Genomic DNA, 8,546 nt, shown 5'->3' on the forward strand with positions numbered 1-8,546 from the left:
ATTTATTTATTTATTTATTTATTTTTGCCAAGAGAGTTGAGTTTTGTTGCCTAAGAATATAATTCATTAGCTATTTGTCATCTGGCAAGGAGAAGGAAGAGTTAGTAAAAGATAGGATCACTGTGCAGATAATAGCTATCACTCCATCACTCAGGGAGAATCTGTTTATGATTAATAGTGGGAGATTTCAACACCTCATTCTCACCAATGAGCAAATCTTGAGACAGAATCTAAACAGAGAACCAGGGAAACTAACAAGCTATGAACCAAATGAGGTTCATAGAATATGAATATGTGAGAAGCAATATGAGGTTCAGCTCACACAACTGGCAAATCGACTCCAGAGAAGTCAGTTTAAGAACCAACTATCAGGAGACAGAAGAGTCGGAGTTCTTCTTCCTTTTATCAATCTAACATTATCTTCTCATTACATTTATTTTATTATACCATTAACTAATGGCACCAATTTTATTGTACTTTTCTTGTATGCTAGAAGAATATTGGAAACACACACATACACACATCTTAGTGTTGTACATATAAAATTATGTAATAAGTAAATAATGTTATGTTTATTCAATATAGAAGCATCAAAGAGCCCAAAATATCTTTGAATATATTAAATATTTTATACTGTTTGCTTTTTATATGTTTATACTTCTCTATAAATAGAATTTCAATCCAAATGGATTTATAGCATATGTCATTGAAGTCAGGAGGCTGAATTTGCAAGTAGTTATAGCTAGATTAGCCTGTCAATATTCTTGAAGTCCTGGTCCCTCATCTTGGCCTAATCATGACAGAAATTTGTCTATAAGAGGTTAGGGGTATAACTTAGCAAATTATAAAATAGTTTAATAGATAATGTTAGTTCATGATGTTCTGATAGACTGTACAGGATTATTTCAATCTTCTTGTATCTGTGGAGGCTCATTTTATATCCCAATATATGGTCAATTTTGGAGAAGGTTCCAGAAGGTGCTGAGAAGAAGGTATGTTCTCTTCTTTTGATGTGAAGTGTTATAGAGATATCTATGAAATCCATTTGGCTCATAGCTTTTCTCAGTTTCCTTGTTTCTCGGTTTAGTTTCTGTTTCAAGACTTGTTCAGTGGTGAGAGTGAGGTGTTGAAATCTCCCACTATTAATGTGTGAGGTTAAATGTGTGTTTTGAACTTTAGTAAAGTTTCTTTTACGTATGTGTGTGCCCTTGCATTTGCGGCATAGATGTTTAGACTTGAGAATTCTTGGAGGATTTTGCCTTTGATGAGTATGAAATGTCCTTCCCAGGCTCTTTTGATAATTTTAGTTGGATGTATATTATATTGGATATTAGAATGGTTACTCCAGCTTGTTTCTTGGGACCATTTGCTATGAAGATTATTTTCCAGCCTTTCACACTGAGGTAGTGTCTGTCACTGAAGTGTATTTCTTGAATGCTGCAATATACTGGATCCTGTTTATTTATCCAGTCTGATAGCCTGTGTATTTTTATTGGGGAATTGAGTCCATTGATATTGAGAGATATTAAAGACCAATGATTATGAGTTGTTGGAGGTGGCATTATGTTTGTGTATGTGATTTTATTCATTTGGGGTTATGTTGAGACACAATAGAGTAATAATTAGCTACTAAAAATGAGGACATCATAAATTTTTCAGGCAAGTGGATGAAACTAGAAAATATCACCCTGTATGAGGTAACCCAGACACAAAAGGACATGTATGGTATGTACTCACCGATGAGTGAATATTAGCCAAAACTTACAGAATACCTAGGATACAACCCACAGACCATAAGAAGTTTAACAAGCAGAAAGATCAAGTGAGGTGCTTTGATCCCACTTTGGAGGGGAAACAAAATAATCACAGATGACAAAGGAAGGAAAGAACCTTGAGGAGCATGGGGAGGAGAAGGGGAAAGGGGAAAAGGATTGATCATTAAGGAGAGAAGCCCAGAGGGCCAGAAGAATGAATGGAAATATGTAATGTCTAGTGGGGGTAGTGAGGGGACACTCTAGAAAGTTCCAGAGACCTAAGAGGTGAGAGACTCTCAGTACTAGATGGGGGTGACCCTAGCCAGAATGCCCAACAGTGGGCAGAGAGAATTTGATGAGTCCACCAACAATAGATAGATGGGCCCCCAAGAAGAGAAACAGGGTTACCAAGCCACAGTCAAAATTTCTGATCCAGAATTTTTCCTGTCTAAAAGAGCTGCAGGGAGATAAATAAAGAAGATACTGATGGAAAGGCTGTCTTGTGCCAGGCCTAACTTTGGATCCATCTCAAGGTGAGGCACCGAGGCCTGACACTATTGCTGATGCTATGATGTGTTTACAGACAGGAGGTTAGGTTGGCTGCTTTCTGAGAGGTTCTACCAGCAGTTGACTGAGACAGATGCAGATACTTTCATTCAACCATTGGACTGTAGTCGGTGACCCCTATGGTTGAATTATGGCAAAGATTGAAGGAGGATGACCCTGTAGGAAGACCAGCAGTCTCAATTAACCTGGATTCCTGGGACATCTCAGAGACTGATACCCCAATCAGGGAGCATATATGAGATGCTCCCAGACCCTCAATCACATATATAGCAGAAGACTGTCTGTTCTGGCTTCATTGGGAGAAGATGCCTAATCCTTGAGAGACTTAAGCCTTCAGGTAATGGGGATACCGTGGGTTAGGGGATAAAGGAGAACCCTCTTGAAGTCAAGGTGGAGGAAATGGAATGAGGAACAGTGGGGAATATCAGGAGGGGGCAATTGCTAAAATGTAAATGTAAATTACAAAGAATGTTAACTCTGATGTTTCTAATATCTGCAATGATCCCCCCCCCCTCTGGTTTAAATCATGTGCTGTAAGTGAATACAAATTTAATTTAAAAAAAATGAAAAGAACACATTAGTACCTTCTTGTAAAATGTATCCCTAGTTAAATTACAAAACACCATTTCCAAAGTTGATAATTTACATATGACTTGCTCTGTGTATTCACATCATCTTTTCAGCATTCTATAGGCTATGGTCTAATCTTTTGGTCATCTAAGTAGCAGTATGTTTTCTATGGGCTGGTGTGGTACAAGGATGAAATTGACTACTATCAGAGAAGAGAACTCTGCCTTTTAAATATTTTCTTCAATTGTGCATAATCATCTGTCATTTAAAATTATACTTATTTATAATTTTGAAGACTCCCCCCCCATTTTAAGGGTTCTTAAATTATAGGAATTAATAGTAGACTACTGTGTCTACTATTATAAACAGATGTGTCATCAGGCAAATGCCTTAAGCATACAAAGCCTGGCTATATGAGTTTAAACCCAGCAACCTGCAGAATAAGTGAAGTTACTCCACAATATTGTTTTCTGATATGTGATATCCAGGGAATGGCTCCTTTCTACTTTCTGTAAAGTGCTTGTAAATCCTTGAAGAAAGGTAGTACCTTGTGAGCCTTCCCTATAACCAGATTCCATGATATATAGTTAATGGGCTTAGTGCTCTTTGCATCCCTGTTGAAAAATTATAGCTGCTGACTATCAAAGGTAGAAATAGACATATCATGTGTGGGAGTCAGCATTGTCCATTCATTCTAATACTTCTACCATTTTTCAAATAGAACCTAATAGAAAGGAGTACAAACTTATCCTCAGTGCCATTTCAGTTTTTGGTTAAAGATTACTATGATCTATTAGTAAACTAAAGATGCAAATACCTAAAAGTCATCACAAACAAGGGTGTTTGTTTACAAAGTTCCCAGAGCATGCTCAGGTGTAGGTCTTAATGGGAAACTTCTGTCATCTATGTTGAGGAAAGCATGGCTTCCTGAGCAAACCCCAATTAACCTCATTATCCCTATTTGATTACTAGCAATCAGAATTAATGATTGAGCCATCAAAATTCATTGTAAATAGTGACCAGATTTGAACGCTAATTATGGTAAAGGTCTTTGGTCATCTTCCAGCAACTGATACTAGAATTTCTGAAAATTGAACAATCGCGTTTCTCAAATGGTATCCCAACCATTTAACTTGTAGTTGTATTTATCACTTATAAAAGACCATAGAGCGCTTTCACAGTGTTTAGCATAAGCATGGGTTCACTTAGAATATTTACAACACTGAAAACCAAAAATACATAAACAAAACCAGAAGAAAATGTACAGAACAGTAAGAGTATCAACACATGAATTGAAATCTGATTATTTAGGATGGATTAGAATATGAGAATTAAACAAAGTGAAAAGTGACATTTATATAAGGATAACAACCTCAAGATGACCCTGACCTCAAGAAAAGCCTGAACAAGTTTTATATAAGACTGTTGATACCATCAAGGGCAAGCAACCCGTTTCCAGTTTCATTAAGACAGCTGAATTCGCAAAACAAAACTATTCTTAATTATTATTAATAATTCCATTTGTTTACATCTCAAATGATATCTCACTTCCCTGTTATCTCTCCACCAACGCATCCCATCCCACATATGCCTTCTCCCTTCCCCTTGGCCTGTATTAGGGTGCTCCCCACCCACCCCCACTCTCCCACTCCACCAGTCCAGCATCTATTATGCTGGGGCATAAAACCTCAACTAATATCAGCCCCAGTCTTTACAATTTTAGAAGAAAATAACCTCTTGAGTGTGTGTGTGTGTGTGTGTGTGTGTGTGTGTGTGTGATTATATCCACGATATTTCATTTGGTGAAATGACTCATTTATCAACTAAAACTGTTGATAAATTTTAAGATTAATGTTTCTTAAAAGTCCATAAGGCCTCAATTGTACAAAGAAAAATACAGGCACCTAAGAAAAAAAGTCTTCCTCAGTCATAAGAACAACAATCAATAATCCCGTGCCAAATGATTATCCCTGAACATACACATAAAAGTAACATTATAAGGACTCAAACAGGCTATACATAGGAAATATATATTTCTTTGAAATAGGTATATACATATATTAACAATCCATGAAATAAAAAGTTCATGTATTTAAAGGATAGTGCAGAGGGGTATATACAAAGGTTTTGAGGGAGGAATGAGAAGAAAAAACGTTATAATTAAATTACAATGTCAAAATAAAAACAATACCAAAAATGATTAAAATTGAACATTTTATAGTACATATACTTTGCAGCAATTAAAACTAAGAAAATGATTTATGAAACTTAAAGACGATGTTTTTGTTTCCTCATATCAGGAAATCATTATGCTCTGCAGTTAACTTTATCAGTTCTTGATTTCTATGTCTGTCTGTACACATAAAGTGCCATATGTTTTTGTTCTTCTTGACATTTAAGATGTTTTCTAGGTAGCATTCTTAAGCCTCTGTGTAACCTTTTACTAAGTAGCTGTTGTCCTTCTGCTCTGACCTCCTGTCCTTTCAGTCTGTCATTAATTTATCAAGTAGAAACAAAAATGAAAGGGTTTTTATGAAAGGAACCTTTCCCTTACGATTTAGCCTTACTGTTGAAGAGAACTTTTTCTGCATGCATTCTTCCATGGCTGGAGAGTTTCAGAAAGTCTATAGACACTTTGTAGAATGGAACTGCATGTGAAGGAAGCACTCATGTAGCCAAGTTACAAAAACAGTTCATCAGACATTGTGTAAAAGTTATAATTCATGAATTCTTTGTATTCTTTTGACAATCCTTTCAAATCAACTTGTATTATAATCATCATATGTATTTCTAATTATCACACTAAAAGACAGAGAAAAATATGTATCATGACCATAACTGTCATTCATAATGTTCATAATCTATGAACTTTTTTTTTTTAATTTTATTTATGAGTACACTGTAGCTGTCTTCAGACACACCAGAAGAGAGCATCCAATCTCATTACAGATGGTTGTGAGCCACCATGTGGTTGCTGGGATTTGAACTCAGGACCTCTGGAAGAGCAGTCAGTGCTCTTAACCACTGAGCCATCTCTCCAGCCCCATCTATGAACTTTTTAAAAAAATCTTTTAAACATTTCATTAGTTCCTTGGAAATTTCTTGGGTTTTGATTATATTCACTCCTCAGTTCTCAGGTCCACCCTCCTTTACTATCCATCCAATTTGATGTCCTTCTTTCCCCATCAATAACAAGTGTGTTGCCCAGATACTTTTAAATGTGTGACCCACCACTACAACATAATCAGTTTGGCAGGTGATATACTGTTAGGAAAAGTAAGCTTGCCTTCTCCCAGGTATCACCAAAAACTTCACTGTTAGTGATAGAATTTTGAAACCAATAAGGTTTCAGCTTATTAAAGAATAAATGAGAACAATTAATTTATCTTGGCTTCATGTTTTTTATTTATATAATATTTCTTAATCAGCTTACTATACTGTTATGTATTTTAGTATCTGACTCAATCTTTGCCTTTGTTTCCCTTCTTCTAACTTTTAAGCTCCCCTATTTCCATGCAGTCTCAACAACATAGCTGACAAAGCCTGACCTATGACAATGCCAGTTGGCATGCAAACATTAATGGGAAAATCTCCTGGGCTCACAACTCTAGATGAATAGCTGCAGGCAATTTATGAATGTGGAGAGTGAGTCCCAGTCTCCTGCAGGGAGATTGATTATCCAATATGAAATGGTCAGCACTGAACAAATATACAAATGAGCAACACTAAGAGAACGCACAATGTTGTATTTATATGTATGCATACAAGTCACAATAATAAAGGAAAACAATATAGATGATACTTCAATATATTAAAATATTGTAAAGTAAAAAGATAATTTTTTATTATTCTGATCTATCAATCATACTCTTCTACAATTTCATGCTATGACCTATTGTGATCAGTATAATTGATATCATTCAGTATAACTTTTTAGCAAATATTAACATACATTATACATTATTATATGATAAATTATATATTATATAATGTATATTATATTATAATTATATATCATGCATTATTTATTAATTATAGTATATCATATACCATATACATATATCATATTTTATACCATATCATGTACATCATATTTTCTACATTATATATATGTTTATAAAATATTACAAATTATATATCACATATCATATTGTATATCATATATCATGTTTCATATTATATACTATATATATGGTAAAATGTTCATATATATATATATTATATATACATAGTTTTCTATTTTTTTAATATCAATCATCTATGGAATGTTTCTGAAAATTCCAGCACCTGAAGAGTAACAGTCTGTTTGGTCCAAGAAAAATATTATCCAAATGACTTAGTAACCAGTGTTAGTTTAAATATCAAGGGTCTAATACAAGAAAGTTTATTTTTGGCCTACTTAAAAACAGTACAATTTTGGACAAAAAGTTCCATGTTTACAATTACCTCAATCTTGTGTGTATGATAAAGCTAAAGAAATGACTGTATTTAAATTACTTGCAAAGTACATGCAACCTCTTCCATAAAGATGGATTCTATAGACTGACTGAGAAACAGTGTTCAAGATAGGGTCTAAGAATCATTGAGATTTATCAAAGTCTGGGAGAGTCAGGTGTGACCTGGACCTACAGATAGCACAGAGGCCAACTGGGTTCTGCTCCATTTGTGAAGCACATGTAACACTCCCATAGAGATGGGTTCTTTTGTGTAAGAAACAATTATCAAGATGAAGTTCTAAGAAGAAAGACCTAGAGTCTGGAGAAATAAGATGTGACATTGTCTTACAGATAGCATAGGAGTCATAAAGATTATAAGGTATCTGCAGTCCTATATGTGTGAACCCTGGTGAACTAGGTATGACTCGACCCAACAGATAGGAAAGGGGTCAATATGCTACTAGCTTCCCTCATTTTCAGCCTACTAGGTGGAAAACAGGTGATATATCTCTTCTGTTAAAGAGACAACAGTACTTGTGCAACATTTCTTGCTTCCCTAGTGCTATCTGTGAGGGTAGAGACCTTTGTGCTCTCAACAATCCTCAGGGTTTATATTGTACAACTAAAAATGTTTCTCTGAAACTCTGAACATGTATTTATCTGTCATGGGAGAAACTAGGATCACCACGAAGGTGGTTTTACCAAGGCAAAGCTTATCCATTTCACTCTGGATTTACTCACTCAGGGATTTCCCCACAAGCAGGAAACATGGCTGCATAATTTGTGGTAGTGGGGGACTGTGTTTACACTATTCCCTGGGTAATAAATGAAACTATGGGCATGCATGTATATTTGATACTCTTCTCTGTTTTGTACACATAAGCATGGATTGAATGTCTCTCAGCATGTTAATGACTTACCATTCACTGTGGTATCACATAATGCTCACAGCATTCTGAGGAACGGCAGCAAATTACATGCAAGTTCCTCTTTCCTGTCTCATTGTTTCCCAGGTGGGAAGATTCAAGTTGTAGAACAGATTTTAGTGAGCTCAGCTTGATAGTTTGTTTGTTTGATTTTTTTCCTTAATTTTGTTTAATGAATGGGAAACTTCAACCTTCTCACTTATAGGGTCACTTTGTGGCTTATCTGTGTCACATTCAAATTCCCTGAATCACCACTGTCATCATTGGTGACACTACACAGCATCAGAGCTACC

The 8,546-nt window shown here is 35.4% G+C and overlaps 1 non-coding gene across 1 annotated transcript; it reads left to right on the forward strand.

Moving 5' to 3' along the window:
* Window positions 1-7,979: 7,979 nt before the first annotated feature.
* On the forward strand, window positions 7,980-8,145 carry LOC117708066 (U1 spliceosomal RNA). The gene has a single exon (XR_004606779.1). It is a non-coding gene; the product is annotated as a U1 spliceosomal RNA (small nuclear RNA).
* The last annotated feature ends 401 nt before the right edge of the window (window positions 8,146-8,546 follow it).

The sequence above is a fragment of the Arvicanthis niloticus genome, chromosome 4, assembly GCF_011762505.2.
Source record: "Arvicanthis niloticus isolate mArvNil1 chromosome 4, mArvNil1.pat.X, whole genome shotgun sequence".
NCBI classification, from domain to species: Eukaryota; Metazoa; Chordata; class Mammalia; order Rodentia; family Muridae; genus Arvicanthis; species Arvicanthis niloticus.